Raw genomic sequence first — 27,584 nt, forward strand, 5'->3', positions numbered from 1 at the left:
GTGAATATTATGCACCCTTAACTGTTTGTGGATGGGCCTGCGGCCCACTGTGTTATTGCCGATACTGCTCCCTGTTTCGGAGGGGAAGACGAGATGCCCATTTTACCCTCTGTGGTGGTCTCATCCAGAAGCCAACTAGCAGACTGCTAATGGCATGTTGTAACTTTGCAAATGGTACAAATTTGAAATTAAGAAATATGCCCTTTACTTGTTGGAAAAAAGCCCTGTTCTCATAATAATCCTCACCAGGGAAGATGGACGAAAATACTACAGGATGATACACTATTCACAAATTAAATTAAAGGCAAATCAGCTGTTTAAATAAAAAAAATTTGGTTTTTGTCAGTTGTATGATGTCAAGAAAACTGCTATAGGGGTCTTGAGGTTGGGATAAATCTCATGGTATATCTCATCACAGCCTAACAGGCTCTACTCATAGGTTTTTTGTCCCAGAAATCCTTACAGAGCTTAGAGAATAAAGAGGTTGTGCTAAAAGAGAACCAGGTCCAAGGCACATTATCCCAAGAACTTCTACAGGGCAACAGGATTGTCAGAGCTCAGGTCCCCTAGAAGATGGTATTGATCTGGCCGATAAATATAATGGAAAAGATGAGGTTTGACTGACTTTATTTGATTGACTGATTCACTGATTAACTGACTGTGGTGTAGGGACTGAAACCAGGGCCTTGTATATGCGGGGCAAGGGCTCTACCACCTGAGCTACAAGCCCAGACCATTTTATTTATTTATCTTTATTTTGAGAGATCTTGCCAAGTGGCCCAGGCTGGCTTAGAATTTACAATCCTCCTGCTCTGGCCTCCTGAGTAGCTGAGATTATAGTGCATTCCACCATGCCCAGCTCCTGACTTGGTATTTGAAGCCTACCTTAAGGCAGCTTTGTGGAATTATCTCATATTTTCAACTGTGGAAATAAAACCACTATAGAATGGGAACATCTGCTGGGAAAACAGGAGCCAACACTGATTACTACAAAATAAATAATTTTATTCTTGGGGTAAGTGTAGAGAGAATGGATGTGCTATATGTTCAGGAGATAATAGTTTGCCTACTATAGATCTAAGAAAGGGGGACTATACTTAGGAAGCTGCAGACTGACCAGAATTAAAGACACAAGTATAACTGATCCTGAAGGATACATATAAGAAATAATTCAAGAACAGTAACTCTATTATGCTTCTCAAGGACAGAATGGTAAAAAGCAATTTTGCCAGTGTTTTAAGCATCAAAGGAGGGCCGGGGATTTAGCACAGTGGCACCACACCTGCTTCACAAGCACAAGGTCCTGAGTTCGATCCCTGGTACTGGGGAAAAAAAAAAAATCAAAGGAAATCGTTGTTGAGATAAGAAATTTAGAATGTAGCCCAATTTGATATAGCTGATCCAGGACTGCCTTTAGAAAAATTAGACCATCACACCTACAATTTGAAGTCTTTTGGATCAACTTTAAGTAGATCTTTAAAGGGATACTGTTAATTTATTATTACATCTTCAAAGGAACATTCATAGTCAACTTTAAAACACTTTATGTTCCTGGGGTGGGGATGTAGCTCAGCACTAGAGTGCCTGCCTAGCATGCTGGAGGCCCAAGGTTTGATTCTCAGGTCTATCTATCCATCCATCCATCCAAGCTTTATGTCCAAAAAAACCAAAAGGTCACAAATATGTTTAAGCTATGCCATAAAATTAAGTTTAAAAAGTTGAGGAAGCCAGGCGTGGTGGCGCATGCCTGCAATCCCAGCACTAGGGAGGCTGAGGCAGGAGGATTGTTGTGAGTTTGAGGCCAGCTTAGGCTACACAGTGAGTTCCAGGCCAGCCTGAACTACATAGTGAGACCCTATCTCAAAAAAACAAAACAAAACAAAAAGTTGGGCAAAAAATGTAGTATGTTCCAAAGTACATCAGTACAGTGAAAAGTCCATCTTTCCAATGTCCCAGATTTTTCCAAGCTGAATTCACAGAAGCAAACATGTCATTACTATCTATTAAGATATAGATAACAGAGCCAGGGATTTAGCTCAGTGGCGTTGCACCTGCCTGGCAAGCGCAAGGTCCCAGTTCGGGGCGGGGGAGGATATAGATAATATTTAATGGAGAAGAACCAACAGGAAAAGCTTAAAATCTTTAAAGGAAAAGCTCACAAATTCTGACATTCAGAAAGAAAAACATGTAGAGAGAGTTATAAACACCAAGTAATTAATAGGAGCCAGCTAACAGTATATACAAGAAATATATACTTGGGGGAATTTATGGGTATTTATAAATCTCTGGGAAGACAATAAAGTATTTGACATTTAGAGTAGAAATTCTCTCATACCTTCTGTATGCTTATGCAAACACTTCATCCTAAAATAAAACTCACTTCCTAAGGCAGGTAAGAGCTCTCCCCACTGTCAGGTCACAAACTGATCTGCCCCCTGTATCTAACTGTCAAGTCAAAAGACATACTATCCCTCCCCTGTGATTGAGGTTAGCTTGGTATTTTTTATGAAAAAGTTATTATAATTAGCAGAGATTATCCTTTAATATCTAAGTAGCAAATTATATCCCTTAACTGTGGCAAACTCCTCCTTATGCTTCTTGGCAATCGTTTTCTGGTAATTTGTACTCTAAAAGAAATAATGACCCCAGCAGCAGGCTGCCACATCGCTACTCCATGTACAGAAGGAAAAAGCTTCTGAAGATCTAAGATCAAATGTACTAGAATACAATTTCCATTTGAAAAATGAAAATGGAAACGGTATCTTATTGGAAATAGAGCTTCTGCAAATGGGGAAGGGAAGAAGAGTTGAAGGAAGAGGAGGGGAAAGGCATTAAAAAAACTTAAGATATGGCATGTGCCTGTACAAACTTCCCATGATGAATGTGATCATTACGTACTGCAAACATGTACTAACTAAAAAAATACAATTTCCATTCTTATCCTTTCAGAGAAAATAATATAACCATCTTTATTAAGACCTATGCTCATAGGTACCACAGAGTGACTAATACATAAAAATTCCAAGGCAATACAATAGCTAAGTCACTATTCACTGAAGAAATTCTCTAATACAGTCAGTGAAAGAACAGAGTCAGACAAGACTCTAGAAAATCAAGTATGAGATTTTTAGTGCTGAAAAAGATCTTCAAAATACCTTCATTAATAAGACAGTCCCAAATAAACTCCCTGTACAAGGACGCAAAACAAAGCAAAGTTGGAAAGGCCAAGTCTAAAATCCAAAATATTCTGTTTCACAAAAAGATAACCTTCACAATTTTAAAACAGCTAAATAAAAGATTGATTTTTTTCAAATGACAAATTTATAACTACCTACTTGGCTAAAAATATAATTGGCAATAAATACTATATTTGCATTAGGAAGGATCTTATATAGTAGTAAAAATATATTGACTCCTTACTATGTCCCAGGTCTTACACAAGTCCTGTACATGTACTAACTCATTTAATTCTCACAAACTCCAAGAGATATTATCTTCTCCCCTCTTTGTAAATAAGAAAACTAAGGCACAGAAAGACCAAATTCTCACCAAATGCCAGCCAACTAACACGAGGTAGACCAGGACATGAGTCCACACAGCAATCTCCATGGCTATAGTACTTGACTCCCTATTCCTGACTTCCCTGGTTTGTTTTGTTTTTTTGGTTTATTTCCTGTGATGCTGGAGATTGAACCCAGGGTTTTGTGATGTTAAAAGGCACTTATTCACAATAGTCAAAACTAGAAATCAGGGGGCCAGGGATTTAGTTCAGTTGTGCCAACCGCCTGCCACCTGCCTCGCAAGTGCAAGGTCCCAAGTTCGATCCCTAGTACCAGAAAAAGAAAAAAAAGAAATCAGAAAGATCCCAAATATCCATAAACTGATGACTGAAAAATAAAACATGGTATATCTCTACAATGGAATATTATTTGGCAGTAAAAGGAATGAAGTACTGCTACATGCTACAGATTGGAAAAACTTGAAAACACTATGCTAAATGAAAGAAGGTACACACAAAAGACCTTAGGTTATATGAATTCATTTATATAAAATGTCCAGATAGGCAAATTTATAGAAACGGGAAGTAGATTAATGGCTGCCAGGATCTGGAGGGAGAGGTAAATGGTAGTGACTGCTAATGGATCCAGCACTTCTTTCTGGAGTTGTGAAAACACAATTACAAAGTGGTAATAATAACTACACAATTGTCCAAATATACTAAAAGTTACTATAGCATACACATTAAAAAATTTAAAATAAACTAAAAGGGCCAGGGATGTAGCTCGGTGGCACCGCGCCTGCCTGGCAAACCCAAGGTCCTGAGTTCAATTCATGGTACGGGGTGGGGTGGGGTGGTGGTGGTGGTGGTGGTGGTTATAGCACAAAAATAAACTAAAAATGGTTAAGTGATACATGAGGATGTACATTTTGAAATCAAGTACTCAATGTGGACAATTTAAGACTGTAACTATGTGAATTTTGAGAGGGAAAAGGGAGGGAATGAATAAAAGCCAAAAGATAAAGACTTTGTGGTAACTACAGACCATGGAAAAAAGATGGAAATAGTAAAACTGTCAGGAAATTAAGAATCAGCAAAGTACAGTGTTAATGCATAGGTTTTTTTGTTCTGTTTTGTTGTTGGTTTTCTTTTTTTTGGTACTGGGGATCGAACTCGGGTCCTTGAGCTTGCACAGCAGGAGGTGAAACCACTGAGCTAAATGCCCCGCCCAAATGCATAAGTTTCATTAAAATGCATACTGAAGGGACTAGGGAGTGTAGCTCAACAGCACAGTGTGTGCTTTAGCTTCCTGGGGGCCCTAGGCTGGATCCCAAACATTAACAAATTAAAAAATAAAAACAAAAACAAAACACCAATTACAAAAGCCACCAAAACTAAATCACTAGATGACTCCTGTAAAAGGTTCCCTGATGACTATAAAATGTAATTTAAGTGAAGGTTTAACTGTGAGAAAAGAACAAAGTTAAGAAGATACAAGATCTAAGTTTCTAACACTGGAGGAGATAGGGACAGATTTCATCAAATGTGTAATTGAGGGCAAAACTGAATCTTAACCATATTTTGAGGCTTATTGTTATATAAATAAGAATCACCCCATTCGTCCCCAGTAGGTTGAAGTGATGGTAAAAGATGATGGCACATTAAACACTAAAATGCCAGCTCCATGGGTGAGGGACTTTTGTTTGCCTAGAACTGTGATTAACACAAAGGAAGTACTAAGTAGGGTTAGGTAAATGAAAAATTGCACATTTGAAACCCATAAAATATTGTGTATGTCTTAGGAATTCATATCTAGAAATGAAATTTAAGTGGCTAAAAAAGCCATAAACATCTGACATCTGAGATCTAAAACTAGAGCTTCAGGAAAGAAAAACTTTCCCTCAAAATACCAAACTAACAGAAAGCCTATATAAATGACATCTGATAAAAAATGTTTAAACTGGGCGTGATGGCACATGCCTGTAATCCTAGCACTTGGGAGGCTGAGGCAGGAGGACCCCTGGTGACTTTGAGGCCAGCCTGGGCTACACATTCAAAAGTACATTCAAAGCTAACAGCAAGACCCTGTCTCAATATAAATAAATTAATTAATTAATTAATTTTTAAAAAATCGAAAAAAGCAAAGAAAGGGCACAGTGACAAGCAGATAAACAGATAAGATAAAAAAGAAACTAGTAGGACCTGGGATTTAGTTCAGTGGTTCCAGTGCCTTCCTCACAGGCACAAGGTTCAGAGTTCGATCCCGTAACAAAAAAAAAAAAGAAAGAAGCTTTATCTGTTTATCACTATGTTCTTTCTCTTTCTGTCTTCCTTTGCCTTTCTTCCTCCTTTTTTTCTCCCGTATGTGCATGCACTAGGTATTGAACCCAGTATCTTTACACTGAGCTATACCCCTAACCCTTTTAAAATTTTTTGAGACAAGGCCTCACTAGACCACAAAGTGACCCAGAATGGGGTACAACTTGCAATCCTCCTGCCTCAGTTACCAGAGTGCTGGGATTATAGGAATGCACTACATAAGATAATTTCTTTCTTTTTTCTTTTTTTGTTGTGATGCTGGGGATAGAATCCAGAACCTCACACATGCTAGGCAAACCTCACACACTATAACCACTGAGCTACACAGCACCACTGAGCTATACTCCCAAGAATACTTTCCAACAATGACTGATTCAACTAATCAGTAAGAATACTTTCTAACAACGACTGATTCAACTAATATACTTACAAATTCACATGAAAAAGAAACAAAAGATAGTGATTTTATTTTGAAGCATTAATATATTAAAAATGTAAATAGTAATCAGTATCAAAAGGTGTTTTATATTTATCATGAAGGGTGCATTTAAATAAATATATTGATCAATATAATGATGAACATATTGCAAAATTTTGCTCTTTAAATAAAAGTACTCTGCTTTTAGAATAACTGTCAACAGTCAGTTCATTTTGCTTTCCTTTTTAAACAAGATACCATAGGCAACAGACATGCAATTAAAGCTACATCTCAAATTCAAAAATATCCCTTTGAACACAATAAGGATAGGTTACTAAAATATCCTGTTACACTTTGAACATTTGAATATTATTTTAGTTTTACTTATTAAATATTTTATTTGAATATACAAAGCAAATTTTGAAATTGACAGATATGTGTACATAAAGTTTGATAAAAGACAAATTGTGACAAGGTCCTGAGTTCGATCCCTGGTACTGGAAAAAAAAAAGACCTCTACTATCTATTTAATCTGAGCCAATCAAGACACTATGCCAAAAAAGATTAAGCAATTTTGAGTTTTCTGTTAACAAAGAAGTTCATGTGATAATTTTTTGAATATTATATTGGAAATATTAAAATGAACTTTAAAAAAATAGTAAAAACTCAGAAAATTATTCATACCTTAACTTTTTTTCTTTCTCAAACTGTTTTTCAAGACTGAGAAATATACACTGTTTCAAGCACACTATCTTAGCAGCAGGGTTGAGTTTACAATAAGGAAGTGACAGGGCAGATTCTGGGTTTTGACACATGTGCTTTACAACAGATAAACATTATGCAAGTAAAGGGTGCTAAGGCTTAGAACTACAACATATGTTAAACAAAATGATAGTTTTCAAAGTAAGACTGTTATATTTTTATACTGGGCCAAAACTCACAAAAAGTTGTTTCTCTGATATTCCTCCATACCCTTACCCAAAAGGAGTTTTTCCATTTTAGAACTCATAAGATGTACTGAAAAATATATATTTCAGTAATAATAATCTTAGGATAAGGATAATCTTATGCTCATGGATATAATTCTCTGAAACTGAAAATGTTTTCTTTGACCTCTTTGCTCTAAAGTAACTTATGTTTTTTCTATGAAATTTAGGGTGAATTTTTAATTATTTCTCTTAAAATTAACTAATCTCTAGCTACCTAGATTAGAAAACACTTCCACACTCATGACCTCATTTTACACAGTATAGATTTAGGAATTATTAGTATTACATGTTTAATAATTGTGTGACATCTTCATTTTTTTGTTGTTGTTTTTTTTTTTTTTTGGTACCGGGGATCAAACTCGGGTCCTTGTGCTTGCGCAGCAGGTGGCGAAACCACTGAGCTAAATCTCTGGCCCACATCTTCATTTTTTAAAGTACATTTTATTAAGCAGTCATCTACCACAAAGACAAGAATATAAAACTGGGAAACTACTGTAAAATTACATAAATAGAAAATAAGTGATGATAATAATTTGCTAAACAAGATTTATCTCTATTGCAAAAAGATTAATACTTTACCACAGTGCTTCACTTTTTTTTTATCCTTGATTTTGCTTTATAAATTCCCGTAAGCCTTCTTTAAAAGTGAGGTGTTTGGGCCGGAGATTTAGCTCAGTGGTTCCGGTGCCTGCCTTGCCAGCGCAAGGTCCCGAGTTTGATCCCACGTACTAAAAAAAAAAGTTAGGTGTTTGGGGCTGGGGATTTAGCTCAGTGGATCCACCACCTGCCTCGCAAGCGCAAGGACACGAGTTCGATCCCCGGTACCAAAAAAAGAAGGTAGGTTTTTGTAAGGATGGATACCAAAACATTTAATACTTTTGTTGAATACTATATAATGTATGCTAAAAATTTTTCTTGGTCAAATATAAAATAACAATCAGCCATCCTTGTACATAGTAAGCAGAGAGCCTCTTATTCATATACTTTGGACACAGTAAAAGCTCAATGTGTATACAGTTGTACACACACATTCACACAGACTTTTCATAAAAATTTTTCTACCAATAGTAATACGAGGATAAGTTCCTAACTTTAAAAACTCAGAACATAAAAAATTCTATGAGAATATCAACTCTAGCATCTGAATTTCTAATTCATGGTGAATTACAATGTTTAAATATTCCTGTATATTTTTGACATCTGGGACTCATGTCCCATTTGCAAATTATATTTAACTCAGAAAAATTTCAAGTAACATGTTAAGTCTCTTGAGGAATTAACCTGGGCACGAGTGCCTAACCTGCATAACTTTCTTTGTGCCACATTTTACCCCTCATGCATGTGAAGACCCACCACAAGCTCCATGGGAGTAGCAACAATTGAAACTGGGGTGAAAATAAATTATCATTAAGTGTACAAATATATATCTTTCATACAGAAATGTTTAGTTACTCTGTACCCACTCACTGGTCAATCACATTCAGAGATCACACTCACTGCCTTGTTAACCTACTGCCAGTGAGATTCTATATCCACCACTCTACTGAATAGGCCTCAGCTATTGATGAGACAGACCCCTACACATACCAAACAAGGTCTCACTATGTAGCTCAAGATGGCCCTGAACTGGCAATGTTCTTCCTGCTTCAGCCTTCAAGTGCTGGGATTACAGGTGTGTGCCACCACGCTCGCTCGGCTGATGAAAGACTCTTACCTGCCAATCCAAGGTTTAATTTCTTTTTTTTGTTTTTGGTACCAGGGATCGAACTCAGGACCTTGTGCTTGTGAGGCAGGCAGCAGAACCACTGAGCTAAATCTCTGGCCCCAAGGTCTACTTTCAGACCCTAATAAAGTAACATCTGAGTACTATCGACAAGTCCCTTCTCAAAAATTCTCCCCTGCCTGTACTTCACAAATCCAAGCAATCCTACTTCTTTTTCTGTTAAGTCTGTTTTTCCTTGATGGTTGTTTAAATGTTAGTCATCTGCAAGGTTCTTCTCCAGGTTTATTTTTCTAGAAATCTACAAACTTCCATGGAATTGCATTACCTGAAGCCTATACTACATAGGTGATATCTCCCAAATTTATCTCCTATCCAGATGATTTGGTTGCACTCCAAGAATTTATTTTAACTGTACTATTTACTGTATCACTCTGCCCATCCCTTTGTCCTTAAGGACAATGCCAATGTCTTCCAAATTACCACTAAGACTGCTGTTTATAAAAACAAAATCTGTAATTCTATTATAGATGTTCCTCAACCCCTAATTTCTTAGGAATCCTTCCAGAATCTATATATAAACAAATATCAAATAAAGATTCTTATTTTTCCCTCCTTTGCACAAAATGTAATTATTATATACACTGTGGCTTCATCCTGTTTGTTTCATATAATGATTTATATCTTGGAGAATTCAGCCTATTAGATAGCTTCCACCTTCTTTGTACAGACTTTTCAACAAAGCAGTAGCTCAAAAGTCAACCACTTCATTTTATAACCCTCTTACTATTATCCCAGCAAAAACATACATATTGTAGCTGCAGTGAGAAATATCTGGAAGTTTTAAAATCTCATCTAATATTTTTATATTTTCAAAGAATGTTACTGAAGCATGGAATACTACTTACAAAGGTGTACAGCATGAGGAATCACAAAGTGAACATACCCTATAACTATCAGAGTTCAAAATATGAAAGTAAAATAACACTACCTATGCGATTATTTTCTATGTCATGCTCTATTAATGCTATTATTTAGGTGCTGAATGTCCCCAAAGGCCTGTGAGTTAAAGGCATGGTTCCTTGGATAGCACTACTGGGAGGCAGTGAAACAAATGTTTAAGAGATAAAACCTAATGGAAAGTACTTAGGTCACAGGAAAAATGTCACTGAGGGGAATATGTGACCCTGGCCTCCCCCTGGAATGAGTGGTTTTACTCCACTACACATTCGAGCCATGTTTTACCTTGCCACAGACCCAACGCCCCATGACCAACCAATGAAGGACTACAAACTCCAAAACCATAAGCCAAAACAACCCTTTCTTTTTGTAAGCTGATTATTTCAAGTATTTCATTACGGTAAAAGAAAGTTAACTGACACAATTAGTATTATCTAGGAAACAGGTTACAGAAAATTAATGGTGTTGACTTCCTAGACTTCCACTTTGGAATAAGGTTAGGAGATTATGTTTCTTACATTCCTTTTCAGATGGCTTGATTTTGTATGTTTCTTTTAAACATTTAATTAAGTTAAATAAAAAAATAAAGACATATGAATCAGAGCCAAAAATAATAAAGTAATTATCCATTTAACAAACACCCAACTTGAAAAGCCCCTTTCCCTTCACCACCATGGTAAGCCATAATGGCAACTTCTTAGATTTGATTATAAAGTCTACTACTTTTTTTTTTTGGTACCGGGGATTGAACTTGGATCCTTGAGCTTGCTAGGCAGGCGGTGAAACCACTGAGCTAAATCCCTGGCCCAAAGTCTACTACTTATTAGCAGAATGACTTCAGTAAGTTAAAATCATTCTGCATCTAAGCTACAAATGAGAATAACAATGCCTGCTTTGGGTACTCAGTTATGACAATTAAATAAGTATATATTGTATTTGTAAAGTACTTAAAATATTTTGAATCATATAATATATAAAATTTAGCTGGGCCGGGGATTTAGCTCAGTGGTGCCACCACTTGCCTCACAAGCGCAAGGTCCCAAGTTCAATTCCTGGTACCAAAAATAAAAATAAAAATAAAATAAATAAAATTTAGCTATTTTTGTATTAACTCTCTGCCTCTCCCATAAGGAAATGTTTACCATTCTTTTACTATGTATTTAGCAAAATAGGTAAGTATTGTGACTTTTAAAAAATTTGCATTAAATGGCACAAAGGGCAAATATTCCTTTGTAACTAGTTCTTTACATTCAACATTTCTGAGATTGAACATATTGATATATGCATCTGTTGTTTAATTATGTCCACTCCTGTATATAACAGAATTTATATATTCCTATTGATGGATATTTTGGATTTTTCCAGTTTTTTGCTGTGAAAAAAATGCTACTTATAAACATGCCTGAATTGCTTAGAGTCATACAAAACTCAGATTTACCCATTCCAACTCTACACACAACCAGAAAATTCAAAATTCATGTCCTCTACCATACCCTTAGCTCCCCATAGCCTTAGCTGATCAGTTCATGTACCCCCCCCCCAACCCCATCCCTTAGGCTGCAGCATAGGTTCTAATAAAGCCTCTTTCAAATGGCATATTGTTGCCTATTCATGATTTCTATCTCAAGGAGAGCACCCTGGTCCATTAAGAGCTGGCAACACCAAAGGCTGCTGCTCCTATAAACAGACAGTTGCTGAGGCTGGTAACACTGAAGACAGCTAGCAGCCAGAGAACAACAGAACTCAATGGAGAATTGCTGGAAGCCACCATCCCAGGTGGCTGGAAGGGTTTTCTGAGGCAAGTAGCTGCTTGCTTCAAGCAGCAAAGAGTCATTAACATTAAGAGCTAACTGCCATTGGCATTCAAACTTCCAGGCTGTTAACACTAAAAGAGCTACACTTTGCCAATTCCTGACTTCAATACAAATTGAGCAAAAGAACTCTCAGCTGGGTGGTAACATCTTGGTGGACTGTACATGGATTCTCCCCTTCATTTTGGGGGGGTGCCTCCTCTTTAGAGGGCCCTGAAGAACTGACAATGGTGACAGTTGTCAGCAACAGAGAAGCAGTTAAAGAACTAGCCCATGTCTGATCTTCATGTTGTATTTTCATGTGGCTAGGATCCCAAGGAAAATGTTATAAGACATTAATCTGGCATGATTCTTTTTGGATATAACCACAAAAATACAGGCAACAAAAGGAAAAATTAACATATAGGATTACACCAAACTGAAAAGCTTTTGTATGGCAAAGGAAACAATCAACTGAGTGAAGAGACAACTTGTAGAATGAGAGAAAATATTTGCAAACTATTTATCAAATAAGGGATTGCCAGAACATATAAGGAACTGAAACAGCTCAACAAAAACAACAAAAACCAGATTTTAAAACAGACATAGCTGGGCATGGTGGCACATGCCTGTAATCCCAGCACTCAGGGGGCTGAGGCAGGATGATCAAAGTGAGCCTGGGCTACATAGGAGTTAAAGGCCATCGTGAATTATGTAGCAAGACCCTGTCTCAAAAAATATCCCCCAACAGGCAAATAACCTGGAGAAACATTTTTCAAAAAAGGATACCCAAATTAGCAACAAGTATATTTTGAAAAGTTCAATGTCACTAATCATTAGGAAAATGCCAATCAAAACCATAATGAAATATCATCTCACCCCAATTAGAATGGCTATTGTGAAAATGCCAAAAAATAAATACTGACAAGTATGCAAAGAAAGGGAAAATCTCACACACTGTTGGTAGGAATGTAAATTAACACAGCCACTATAGAAAAGAGTATGAAGTTTCCTCAAAAACTAGAAATAGAACTAATGTATGATCCAGTCATCCCATTATTGGCTACATATACAAAGGAACTGAAGTCAGCATGCCAAAAATACATCTGCATCTGCATGTTTATTGTAGCACTATTCACAACTGCAATGATATGGAATCAGCCTAACTGTCCACTGATGAATGAATGGGCAAAAAAACTGTGGTATATACACACAATAGACTATTATTCAGGAAAAAAAAAAAGAAAGAAAGAAAGAAAAGAAATTCTGTCATTTGCAGCAATCAGATAAAAATGGAGGAAATTATGTTAAGTGAAATAAGGCACAGAAAGACAAATGCCACGTGTTCCTGCTTACATGTAGAAGTTAAAACATTTATCTTCAAATACAGAATAGAACAGTGGTTACCAAACTTGCAAAAGATGTGGACAGAGAGAGATGGAAAAAAGGTGGTTAATGAGTACAGGAGTACAGATGTAAAAGAAGAATAACTTCTGGGGCCAGGGATTTAGCTCAGGGGGCCAGGGAATTAGCTCAGTGGTTCCGCTGCCTGCCTCGCAAGCGCCAAGGTCCTGAGTTTGATCCCTGGTATCAAAAAAAAAAAAAAAGAAAGAATAACTTCTAATGTTGTATAGCACAATAGGATAATTATGGTTGACAACAATTAATTGAGCATTTCAAAATAGCTAGTACGGTAGATTTTGAATATTCCTGTAAAAAAAAGAAATGATATATGCCCAAAGTGACAGAATGTTGATTATCCTCATCTAATCATTACATAGTGTAAACACATATTAAAATGTCACACTGCACCTAAAAAACATGTACAATTGGAACTTCCAGGAAGATGGCGGAGTTGTGAGCAGCAGCAAATCAGCTTCTCTGAGATTTGGAGTCTAGACACTGGAATACAGCAACATGGGGAAGAGAAGAAGGAGGCAAAAGGGTCCCCAGGACCCAGCAAGGATTTGAAGCAAGAACTGGAGCCCACAGGGAGAGCAAAGAAAGGGACCCTAATGCAGAAAAGAGAGGTAGCAAATGGCACTTTCTCCCCAGACATCAGCTCATGGTATAGAGAGGCAGCTCGAACCTACAGAGGCACAGTGTCTATGGGGGACTCCAGAGGTCTCTATGGAGAAACGCATCAGTGGAACAAAGCAGTGAATGATGTGGACTGCAGTGGCTGGTGAGTGATTCCAATTCAAACATCCCCAGGAGTTTATCATTTTCTAGGCTATGCTTGACATTATTGTTATTACTAATTGTACTATTTTAGCCAAGGTGACATAGTTGCTCTAATCAGTTGTTCTTCCTTATATGCCAAGATCAAGATTGCCTGAGGGTCATAAACAATACTATAGGCCAGTACCAAAGAACCAGGGGCTAGGCCAAATAGGCAGCAACTTCTCAGCCCCAATAAGTTGAAAAGGTAGGAAGCTGCAACAGACTCAAAAGCCAAAAGCCAGCTGCACCTAGAAGACATCTCTGAAAAGTAGTCGTTTCCCAAGGAGTTCTGGACACTAGCAATAAAGCTACCTACCTTAAGCAATTTACAAGCATCAATGCAAAAACTAAACTAAAAAAAATTGAAAATGAAAAGGCATGGAAATAAGATACAACTCCAAACTTTCAGCTCACCCAAGGCAAACCTCGGGCAGTGAGGAGGAACAATTACAAAGCTACCCATCTGAACTCTGAAATGGTAAAAATGGATGTAACCAAACAGATGAATGAGGCTCTAGAAAAAAATCAAACCAGAAATAATTTCTCAGATACCTAAAGAGATGATGATCATCATGAAGGACATGATTAGTGACTCCAGAGATACAGATAAAAAAATTGAGGGCTTAGGAAAAGGATGGAAACCATGAATCCCCAACATAGGAAAGAAATGGAATCCAAGAAACAGATTCAAACAGATATGCAAAGAGATTAAAAATTCTGTTGCAAGTAGCAGCAGAATCAACCAATGTGAGGACAGAATATCAGATCTGGAAGACTGGTTTGCAGTTAGTGAATACGAAAGATTTCTTTAAAGTAGCAAGGGACCACGAAAAGTCAATCCAACAACTGCTAGATGATGCAAAGAAGATGGACCGGGGATTTAGCTCAGTGGTTCTGCTGCCTGCCTCACAAGCCCAAGGACCTGAGTTTGATCCCTGGTACCACAAAAAAAAAAAAAAAAAAAAAAAAAGAGAGAACAGAAATTAAAAAAAAAAAAAAAAAAGAATGACTTAAGATTGATTGGAGTCAAAGAAAAATCAGGAGACAGCACAAATGACATAAAAAAACCTGTTCACAGATACTACACTTGATCTTAGCCAAAAGGCCGAGAAGCTATAAAAAAAAAAACCTGTTCACAGAAGTAATGGCAGAAAACTTTCCAAGCAGGGAAAAAGAATTTGACATACAGATAAGTAAGGCATATAGAACTTCAATTAGTCATGATCAAAAAAACAAAACAAAACAGGACCAGGGATTTAGTTTAGTGGTTCTGCTGCCTGCCTCACAAGCGCAAGGTCCTGAGTTTGATCCCCAGTACCAAAAAAAACAAAAACCAAAACAAAACTCTACACCAAGGCATACAATAGTCAAATTCCAGAAAGTCAACATAACAGACTATTAAAGGCTGTTAGAGAAAGGGAAACAAATCACCTATAAAGTAAAGTCCATCAGAATAATAACAGACTTCTCAACACAAACCCTTAACTCAAGGACAGCTTGCAGTGACGTATTTTAACCCCTAAAAGAAAATAACCTCCAGCCCAGACTGATGTTCTCCGCAAAACTCTTTCAAAATTGATGGAGATAGATACTTCCATAACAAAGGACACCTGAAGAAATTCATGACCACCAAACCAGCACTCCAAAATGTTTTGAAGGATATTCTAGAAAGAGATAATGAAGACTACAACTCCATGAACCCCAAAAGAATGAATCCACTGGGTGAGGCAGGCAATTTAACAGAGTAGAAAGAAAAGGAACAAATAACAGGAGAATTATACAACAAAGATAAGTCAATACATATCAGCTATAATCATCAATGTGAATGGTCTCAATTCACCAATCAAAAGAAACAGACAGGACCAGGGATTTAGCTCAGGGGTTCCACTGCCTGCCTTGCAAGCACAAAGTCCTGAGTTCAATCCCCAGTACCAAAAAAACCAACCAAACAAACAAAAGAAACAGACAGGTAGAATGGATCAAGAAACAAGATGCAACAATATGCTGTATGCAAGAAACACATTTAATTCAAAAGGAAATTCATAGACTAAAAGTCAAAGAATGGAAAAAATACTTCATGTGATAGGAACCCAGAGAAAAGCAGGGGTAGCTATTCTATTTGCAGACAAAGTGGATTTCAAACCAAGACTAACTAAGAGAGACAAAGAAGTTTATCACAGCCTAATCTAAGAGGAAGAGATAACCATAAATATATATGCACCAAATACCAGTGCACATAACTATATAAAACAAAAATTAACAGATATGAAAAATCAAATAAGCATTAATACAATTATAATAGAGGACGTCAATACCCCCATTGTTACAAATAGACAATTAGACAAAAAAAATCAACAAGGAAATACCAGAACTGAACCAAACCTGGGAACAAATGGACTTAGTAGATGTCTACAGCGTGTTCCACCTCATACATCAGAATACACATTCTTCTCAGCTGAACACGAGACATTCTCCAAAATAGACCACATACTAGCTGTTAGAAGAGCTAGTAAATGCAAAGGAATTGAAATTATCTCATGCATATTATCAGACCATAGTGCAATGAAACTGGAAATCAAGGGCAAAAGAAACCACAAAACCTTCATAAACACATGGAAATTAAATAACACCCTCCTAAACAATCAATGGGTCACAAATGAATTGAAGAAGAAATTAGATAGTTTCTACAATTAAACAATAATGCCAAAAAAACTACTGGAACTTATGGAATGCAATGAAAGCACTCCTATGAGGGAAATTTATAGCGATGAATTCCCACACCATAAAAACATAGTGAGCTCAAATAAACAAATGTTGAACCTCAAGCTCTAGTAAAAGGAGAGCAAGTCAAACCCAAAGCATGTACAACGGAGGAAATTATAAAAATCAGAGCAGAAATTAATGCAATTGAGAAAAAGAAAATGATACAACAAATCAAAGTCGGGTCTTTGAAAGATTAAATAAAATTGACAGGGCTGTCGGGCGCCTGCCTCGCAAGCGCAAGGTCCCGAGTTCGATCTCTGGTACCAAAAACAAAAAAAAATTGACAGGGCCAGGGATTCAGCTCAGTGGAGTTTCGCCTGCCTCGCAAGCACAAGATCCTGAGTTCAATCCCCGGTACTGAAAATACAGTAAAATAAAATAAACTTGACAAACCCTTAGCCAACCTTATCAAAAAAAGGAACAAAAAGACTCAAACCCATGCAATTAAGAATGAAAAGGGTACCAGATGCTGCGCAAGCACAAGGACCCAAATTCAATCCCCAGTACCAAAAAAAAAAAAAAAACAATGAACAATGAAAAGGGTAAATCACAACAGATCCTGTAGAAATCCAGAAAGTCATCAACACCTACTTCAAAAACCTGTATTCTAATAAGATAGAAAACACTGAAGAAATGGACAGATTTCAGGATACATATGAATAACCAAAGTTGAATCAAGAAAATATAAAAATTCTAAATAACCTAATATCAGTCCATGAAACTGAAGATGTAATTAAAAATCTACCAACAAAGAAAAGCTCAGGTCCTGATGGATTCACCGCTGAATCCTACAAAAAATTTAGAGAACATCAGCCCGGGGATTTAGCTCAGTGGTTCTGCTGCCTGCCTCGCAAGCACAAGGTCTCGAGTTGGATCCCTGGTACCAAAAAAAGAATAACACAAATTTAGAGAACATCTAATGTTACCACTCCTCAAATTCTTTAAAAAAAATTGAAAGGGAAGCAATAAAGCCAACCTTATTCCTGGAAGCAACCATTACCCTGATACCAAAACCAGAAAAGGATCCAACCAAAAAAGAGAACAACAGGCCAATCTCCCTAATGAACACAGAAGCAAAAATCCTCAGTAAGGTACTGGCAAACAGAATGCGGCAAACCATCAAGAAGATTATACATCATGACCAAGTAGGATTCATCCCAGGGACGCAAGGATGGTTCAACATATACAAATCAATAAATGTAATACACTATATTAACAGAGCCAAGGACAAAAACCACATGATCATCTCAACAGACACAGAAAAAGAATTTGACAAAGCCCAATACTCACTCATGTTAAAAAACCCTACCGAAAATTGGAATAGAAGGTCTTTATCTCAAGCTGAAAAAAGCTATCTATGACAAACCAACAGCCAACATCATACTAGTGAAAAACTGAAAACTTTCACTCTAAAATCACGAACAAGATAAGGATGTCCACTATCACCACTCTTATTTAATATGGTTCTGCAAACATCAGTCAGAGCAATGAGATCAGAAATTTAAAAAATAAGAATAAGGAAAGGAAGAAGCAGAATTATAATTTTTTGGCCAGGGATTTAGCTCAGTGGTACTGCTGCCTGCCTTGCAAGCACAAGGTACGGGTACCAAAAATAAATTAATTAATTAATTAATAATTTTTTGTGGATGACACGATACTCTACATAGAAGACCCCAAAACTTCCACCAGAAGACTTCTAGATTTAATAATCAAACTCAATAGTGTAGCTGGATACAAAGTCCACACAAAAAAACCAACAGCATTCCTGTACACAAATAATGAATTCACTGAGAGAGAATTAGGGAAACAACGTCTTTCATAATAGCATCCAAAAAAAATGAAATAACCTAGGAATCAATCTAACAAAGGAAGTAAAACTACAGTACTCTAAAAAAGGAGACTGAAGAGGATATCAGATAATGGAAAGATATCCCTTATTCTTTTGTTTTGGTTTGGGTTTTTTTGTTTGTTTTGGTATTGGGGCTCAAACTCACCACCTTGTGCTTGTGAGGCAGGTGCAGTGCCACTGAGCTAAATCCCTGGCAAGAATTTTTTTTTTTGGTACCTGGGATCAAACTCAGGACCTTGTGCTTGTGAGGCACCTTGTTTTGAGTAGGAAGAACCAAGAAGTGAAAATGACCATGCTTTCAAAATTGTTATACAGATAATGCAATCCTTATCAAAATACTAATAGCATACCTCACAGAATTAGAGAAAACAATCCTAAAATTCATTTGAAACTAGAAGAGACCTAGAAGAGCAAAGGCAATTCTAGGCAACAAAGGCAAGGCAAGGGGCATCACAATCCCTGACCTGAAATTAAATGATAAAATGATAAAAATAGCGTGGTACTGGCAAAAAAACAGACCCAAGGACCAATGGAACAGATTAAAAGATGTAGAAACAACTCCAAATACATGCAGCCACTTTTTTTTTTTCTTGGAGATAGGGTCTATGTAGTACAGACTGGCCTTGAACTTACTATGTAGCCTAGGCTGGCCTTGAACTTGTGGCAATCCTCCTGCCTCAGCCTCTCAAGTGCTGGGATTACAGGCATGAGCCACCACACCCGGCAGCCACCTTATCTTTGACAAAGGGGCCAAACACCTTCACTGGAAGAAAGACAGTAAATGGAGCTGGAAAAACTGGCTTTTCACATGCTGAAAACTAGACCCATCTCTCTCACCAGGCACTAAACTAAAATCGAAATGGACCAAAGATCTAAATATTAAAACAGAAACACTAACTCTGCTGGAAGAGTGAATAGGTAGAGTTCTTGAAGACATGAATAAAACTCAATTACACAGGAAATATCATAGAGAATCAATAACTGGGATCTTATCCTATTAAAAAGATTCTTTTGCAGGCCAGGGATTTAGCTCAGTGGTTCCAGCGTCTGCCTTGAAAGCGCAAGGTCCTGAGTTCAATCTCCAGTACCAAAAAAAAAGAGATTCTTTTGCACAGCAAAAGAAACTAACAGAGTAAAGAGACAACCAACTGAGTGGGAAAATTTTTTTACCAGCTATTCATCAAAGTACTACTATCTAAAATAGACAACAGAAAAAATTCAGACCCCCCCCCCAAATTTAAAGACCAAAACCAAATATGAGTATCTGAAATGAACAGACACTTCTCAGATAAAGGAGTAGAAATAGCAAATATATATATGAAAAAATGTTCAACATCACTGGTCATTTGTGAAATGCAAAGTAAAACAACACTGAGATTCCATTTCACTCCAGGAAGAATTCAACCAATAACAAATCCTGGAGGGGCTGTGGGAAAAAAGGAACCCTTCTCCACTGGTGGTGGGAGTATAGACTGGTACAACCACTGTGGAAGTCAGTGTGGAGAGTCCTCAAAAAACTAAAACTAGAGATTCTTTGACCCAGCTATTCTTCTTCTTGGTATCTTCCCCCCAAACTTGGAAGCATCATACCACAGTGACAGACTGATACTCATGTTTATAGCAGCACAATTTGTAATAGCTAAATCTTGGATACAGCCCAAATGCCTATCAACCGATGAATGGATAAAGAAGATGTGGGTTTTTTACACAATGGAGTACTACTCTGCCATAAAGAAGGTCAAACTTGAAACATTTCTAAGTAAATGGATGCACCTTGAGACTACAGTCTTAAGTGAAATATACTGGACACACATGTTTAAATATCAAATTGTTGTAATCCTAGCACTTAGAAGGCGGAGGCAGGAGGATTGCCAGAAGTTCAAGGCCTGCCTGGTCTACATAGTGAGTTCAAGGCCAGCCTGAACTACAAAGCAAGACCCTGTCTCCAAAAAAAAAAAAGTAAATATTGTGTTTTAAAAATATCACACTGTCCGCCTGCCTCACAAGCGCAAGGTCCCAAGTTTGATCCCCAGTACCAAAAAAACCCACAACAAAACAAAAAACAAAAACAAAAACAAATCACATTGTTTCTGTGGTGTGGGAAACTGAAAGGGTAAATAAGGACCAAAATGTATAATAGATACTGTGAAATTAGAAGAAAATGTTCAAATGGGAAGAAGAATGGAGGAGGTAGGGGGAAAGGAAGGAAGGAGAAAACTGAAATAAAACTTTTGTAAATAAGGAGAGAAAGAAGTTGAAGGGAGGGGAAGGGATTGGGGAAAAAAGAAGAATCAAGATATATTATGTACAGGTACAAATTCCCTATGATGGGCCCAGGGATGTAGCTGAGTGGTGCACACCTTCCTGGCGTGCACAAGATCCTGAGTTTGATCCTCGCCTGGTACGGGGGTGGAGAGATTCCCTATGATGAATGTGATATCTAAAATGTATGAATAAAATTAACTTAAATAAAAAAATAAACATGTACAATTACTATGTGTTAATAAAAAATATGTTAAAAGTCTTTTTCCAACAAACTTAACTGGTGCTTACCTAAAAACTACCTCAACATAATTTACAATTATGAACAAATCTTAACTTAAGAGTATCAGTTTTTTTCTTTTTTTGAGACAAGGTCTATGTACCTGGGTTAGCCTCAAATTCTCAACAATCCTCCACCTTAGCCTCCCAAGTGCTGAGATTACAGGTGTGTGACATCATGCCTGGCTTTCCATTCAAACTATTAAATCTATACTTCTAGCAATATCACAAATTGTATTTGATGGGTTTATTGCAGAATTTTAAATGTTTGACCAAAAATACCCTTTAGGACAATGCCCAAAAGGACAATCTTTTAATATGCCAAGATAGCAATAATCTTAAGAAGAAGAAATCACACTTCGGAATTTTCAAATCTTGTCTACTCACTGTAGCTATACAATTCAATTGTCAACATTTTCCAGTCACCCCAATAGGTCAGCATGCTAAAGCAGATGGGTGTTTCACAACCCATGTTAGAAAATATCAGTTTAGTTAGAAGCAGTTACATAGATCGATTAAGAGCTCACACTGTTTTCTCCATAGTTGCAACTCTAAGAATCTTACCCTCCCTCAAGGTTTGTGCCTCAGTTTCTTAAAGATTTTCACCCTATTGGCCCTTCCTAGATGTCAGAATCTGAATCCCCGGAAATGATTGATTGATTAACCAATTTGGGCCAAGTATAGTGGCACACACCTGTAATTCCAGCACTATGGGAGGCTGCAGCAGGAGGATTCCAACTTCCAGCCCAGCCAACTTAGTGACTTAGTGAGACCTTGTCTTAAAATAAAAAACAAACTGCTCACTTTGGTAGCACATATACTAAAAAAACAAAAACAAAACAAAACCCACAAAAATTAACCAACTTTGTGGCAGACAAAGCCTATTCCCAATTAGAAGTTGAAATGTCACATGTATTTTCCCCAGTTTCCTTCAAAGGCAAGTATTATAATTTGGGCCTTAAACATCTCCCAAAAGCCCATGAGTCAAAGGCTTGGTTAGCAGCCTGTGGTACTAGTGAGAGGTTGTAGAACAGTGGTGGCATGCCACAACTAGCTGTTTGTTATCACTGAAAGTTCTAAAAGGTTCACCATCACTATGGGAGAAACTTTATGAAGTAAGGCCTAGTGAAAAAAAATTAGATCACTGGAGGCATGCTCCCCACACTCCAGGGATCAAACTCAGGACCTTGCACTTGCAAGGCAGGCACAGTGCCACTGAGCTACATCCCCAGTCTTGGAGGCATGGCTTTTGAAGAGGATACTGGAGAGCAAAAAGAAGGGCCTAGCAGCTCCTAGCAGCTCCTAGCGGCTATCAGGTGAGCACTTCCTCTGCCTCACACCATGATATGCTGTCTTAGCACAGGTCAAAAGGCATTGGGGCTAAGTGACCATGGACTAAATAAAAACTCCAAAATTGTAAGACAAATAAACTTTTCTTCCTCATAAGTTAATTTATCTTAGGCAGTTATTACAGCAATAGAAAGTTAACACTCTATGTCGTGGGCAGGGTAGCCCAGGCTGTCAATCAAACATACAAATATACATCAGGAATTATGGCCGAAAAGAAACACAATGGTAGGAGATTCCTGAGGGCAAATCAGCAGCATCAGCACCCACTTTCCAGAGGCAGCAGTAACAGTGCCAAAAGCATCCTATACCAAGTACACATCAGCATTATAAGCTGAGGTATCTAGTGCTTAAGAAATGCAGCACCCATCTCTGCAGCTGACCACTTCTGTGGCTTGATATGGCTGTGGCTCTAGCATCAAAGTCTTCCAACCTGGACTGCCAGCCTTTGGAGAATTTTGTGCACTACCAATGCCCTTTCAATATATCGTTGTTCTACTTAAATCAGCTACAGGCAGTGACTTAGCCACACAACTAAAACACGCTTTTCTGGTCTAAACTGCTATCACTCTAGTTTTATGCCTTTTAAATGCAGACTTTTACATACCAGTGACACCTATTTTTCTACCCTACATTCTTTATTTCTTTTCTTTTTTTTTTTTTTGAGACAAAATTTCTGGCTATGTAGTTCAGGCTGACCTCAAACTCATGGTGATCCTTCCTCCATATACAGAGTGCTAGCTAAAATGACAGTCAAGTGCCACCAGGCCCGGCTCTACCCTAAATCTTCAGGCTCTAATTCTAGTCTCCCTTCCTAGACAAACATGCCATACTTACCTTGATCACAAGTGCTCTTAATTCCATGTAGAACTTAATTATTCCCTAATTTTTTATGCCAATTAGCTTTCACTTTCCGATTAAACTATAAATTTGAACACTGAAATAACATCTTAATACTGTACCTTCATTATGCACCATCTTGCCTCTTATGGCATTATAGGATGTTTTCTGATTGATTAGATTTTTATCTTTTTTTTTTCATAAAGACATTTTCCATATTTTTTTTTTAAGTTTTTTTTTTCATTATCACACATGCATCTTTTTTTTTTTTTTTGGTACCGGGGATCGAACTCAGGTCCTTGTGCTTGCGCAGCAGGCAGCAAAACCACTGAGCTAAATCTCAGGCCTAGATTTTTATCTTTTAACTTACTAAACTTTAACTTCTAATCTCCAAGTAAGACAGATCAAGTATGGTACTGATTCTTCTTGCTTTAGGGGGAACAAATTTAATAGTATTAGACAACAGATATTAGTTTAAAAATTATTTCTTTAACATACTCAAAAGTTTCACATATTTGAAAGAATTTACTTTAAGAGATTCTAAAGGTGGATATATAAAGAAAAAAATTTTAATATTGAAACAGCAGTTATGGAAAATAAACATACCACCAACTAAAGCAATAACAAAAAATCACATAGCTGCAAGTTATTGGGTACTTACCCTATGACAGATATCCTGTTACGTCCTTTACTTGAATTTGCATTAAATTTTTACAACACTCTTATGAAATGAATTCCACTATTAGCCTGCTTTTCTGGTCATTCATTCATTTATTTTTGTAGAGCTAGAGACCAAATCTAGGGCTTCATGTATACCGGGCAAGTGCTCTAACAGTGAGCAACACTCCCAGTCCTAGACTGTTTCAGATGAAGAAAAGTGAAGTACAGAGACTCCCCATGGTCATATATCTGGCAAGCAGTACTGCCACAGTTTGGTTTTTTTTTTTGAGATAGGGTCTTGCTATGCAGTTCAGGGCTCACTATGCAGCCCAGGCTGGCCTCAAACTCACAGAAATCTTCCTGACTCAACCTCTGTGTTCTGGGATTACAGGCGTGCACCACCACCGCTTGGCTACAAACATAATTTTAATTCAGGTAGTCCAACTGCAAAATAATTAAATCCTCTGCTTCCAATCAGGCCTCTGTCAACAATGCTCAACTTTGTGCCTCAAAGATCTGACAGCAGTTCTATTTTCCCTTCCTCAATTCTGTTAACTTTTGGATTTACATTTCCCAGAATACATCATTTTCTTTCAGGCTCTTCTACCTTAAACACATGCTGTTCCCTCAGGCTAGAATGTAGTGCTCTGTTTTATCCAGCTAGAAAACTCTACTCACTCTAAACAGTGGCTTAAAAACAATACTGCATAACAAGACCCTGTCTCAAAAAAAAAAAAAAAAGAAATCTCTGTGAAGTCTTCATTCCTCCTACAGTTTCTACCCCCATTCCTGGGGAGAAGGAACATATCATTCTGTTAGCTCTCTGGAAACAATGATTCACAGATACTTCTATTGTTGTAATTTATCTGTATTGTAATTATATTTTTGCAGAACTATATACTGGGCACTACACTGCACTGCAAGAATTAGACACTGAGACATTAAAGACTAGAATGTGCAATAGAACCAGTTTAAGTTCAACTACAATGAATACTATCTCTAAACAAAACAGCATCTTTTGTTCTAATAATACTTTATCCTTAAGTAGCTGCACACATCAAAGATTCATTGATGAGTAAAATTATCTTATACTTCCCAGATTCAGACTGAGATTTTAAAACTGTATTTTACCAATCATTTTTCAATTCTCACATGAAAGACTAGCATTACAACTTCTCAACAACTGTACCTACAAATATAGTAACAAATATTTTAAAGTTGTAAATACATTCTCCACCTACATTTGTTAAAACAAAGGTCTAACCAAGAGTAAGACATTTACAACAAGTAAGCTGAGACAAAAATAAAATTATACTGTACTTCAAAAGCTGCTGTTAACCCTACCAACTTCTGAATAATTGTTTACTCTCTTCTACATCCCAATCTGCTTTCATTAAACTATTACTCCATCTAATTTCTTTTTTTTTTCTCCAGTACTGGGGATTGAACTCAGGACTGCATGTATGCTAGGAAAGTACTCTACCCCTGAGCTACACCCCAAACTCTTCTTTTTTTTTTTTTTTTTTTTTGTAGACAGGGACTGGCTAAATTGCCCAGGCCAGCCTGGGTCTTGTGATCCTCCTGCCTAGGCCTCCTGAGTAGCTGAGATTACAATAGCACCACTACACCCAGTTAACATTCCTTTTTGAAAAGAGCGTTTTGACATATAATTTACATACTATATACAATTGCCTATTTAAAGTATATAGCTGAGTGTCGTGCAACCATCACCACAGTCAATTTTCCATTTTCATCATCCCCAAAAGAAACCTGTACCCATTTAGCAGTCACTCTCTATATGAGGATCCTTGAGAAGTAGAACCAACAGCATGAGTATATATCCACAGAGAGATATCAATTTTAAGGAATTGGCTCATGACTGTGGGAACTGGCAAGTCCAAAATTTGCATTGTCAGGCTAGAGATCCAGGGGAAAGATGCTGTTGTAGTCTTGAGTCTAGTGGCTCTATGAGGGCAGAATTCTTCTGGGGGTAAGGGAGGAAGCTTAATCTTTTTCCTAAAGCCTTCAACTGATTGAATGAGGTCCTCTCATAGAGGGTAACAGGCTTTACTCGGATCTACTGGTTTAACTGTTAATCATGTCTAAGAAAAAACTTCACAGCAACATCTAAATAGGCATTTGATCAAAAACTGGATACCACAGCCTACCCAAGTTGGCACATACATTTAACCATCACATTCCCCATCACCCCAGCCCCTAGCAATCACTAATCTACCTTCTGTCTCTATGAATTTATCTATTCTACACATTTCATATAAACAGAATCATAGAATGTGGCCTTCTGTATCTGGTTTCTATCACTCAGGATAGTGTTTTCAAGGCTCACTCATGCTGGAACATGTATCACTACTTCTTTTTGTTTCTGCAAATCATATTCCATTATATTGTATACCACATTTTATTTATACATTCATTGGTTAATGGGCATTCGGGTTGTTTTTACCTATTGGCTATTAGGAATAATGTTGCTATAAGCGTTCATGTACACATTTTTTGTGTGTAGACATGTTTTCATTTCTGTTTGATATATACCTAGGAGTGGAACTGTTGGGTCATAAAGTAACTCACAATATTTATTATTGTTATACAAATTTTTGTTTTTGTTTTTGAGACAAAGTCTTGCTTTGTGTTCAGGCTGACCCTGAACTCACTTCGTAGCCCAGGCTGGCCTCAAACTCATAGTGATCCTCCTGCCTCTGCCTCCTGAGTGCTGAGATTACAGGCATGCGCCACCACGCCCAGCTGTTATACAAATTTTTAAACCTTAAAACTAAAAAGTTTGCTGGGCATAGTGGCACACACCTATAATCTCAGCAATAGGGAGGCTGAGACAGGAGGATTGCTGAGAGTTCAAGGCCAGCCTTGGGCTACACAGAGAAACCCTGTTTCAAGAAAAAAAAAAACTAAACTAAAACATTTGTTTATTCTACAAATATAACTTCTATAGCTATACTGGTAATACACAGCATGATCTTATTTTCTATCCTTGAACTTTAGAAATGGAAAGAACTTTATAAATAGCATCTAATATTATACTTACTATTTCTGTTGTTGTTTTTTTTTTGGAATCGGGGATCGAACTTCAATCCTTGCGCTTTTGCAGCACGCAGCAAAACCACTGAGCTAAATCCCCGGCCCCTATACTTACTATTTCTATATTCAAAGAGTTAGGAGCTCGGGGTATAACTCAGTGGTAGAGTGCTTATCTGACACAAGCCATGAGGCCCTAGGTTCAATTCCCAGCACAAAACAAAACAAAAAAACAAATAAAACCATGACTGAATAACTTTTGCCAAGGTTATTTCATTCATTTGTATATATATCCAAATCCCAATCAGTACCGACATATAAGCCTAAGAAAAAAATATTTTGTTGCTAGGAGTAGTAGAAGTAAGTTTAGAAAAATATTAGCTAACTCAGAGAAATCATTACCTTGTATTCTTTCAGTATGCACCACAAAAACAACAACTTAAATTACCTTTCAATGGCCAGGGATTTAGCTCAGTGGTTCTGCCGCCTGCCTTTTTTTTTTTTTTTTTTTGTATATGCTTTTATTGCTACATTTTAGGTGTACAACATAATGACATTCATCATTGGAGATATGCACCTTTACATACTCTCTTGGTTCTTATTTTTCCCCCTACC

The 27,584-nt window shown here is 37.2% G+C and overlaps 1 protein-coding gene and 1 pseudogene across 41 annotated transcripts in view; both read right to left on the bottom strand.

The window, feature by feature from the left end:
• The window catches only part of Slmap (sarcolemma associated protein), a 144,711-nt gene that overhangs the window by 107,575 nt on the left and 9,552 nt on the right, over positions 1 to 27,584 (bottom strand). The gene's annotated exons all lie outside the window — the stretch shown is intronic.
• Positions 14,950 to 15,035, bottom strand: LOC147826458 (U2 spliceosomal RNA; annotated as a pseudogene).

Source organism: Heterocephalus glaber, unplaced genomic scaffold (assembly GCF_053883595.1).
Source record: "Heterocephalus glaber isolate CG9 unplaced genomic scaffold, H.glaber_assembly_v1.0 deba00001472, whole genome shotgun sequence".
NCBI classification, from domain to species: domain Eukaryota; kingdom Metazoa; phylum Chordata; class Mammalia; order Rodentia; family Bathyergidae; genus Heterocephalus; species Heterocephalus glaber.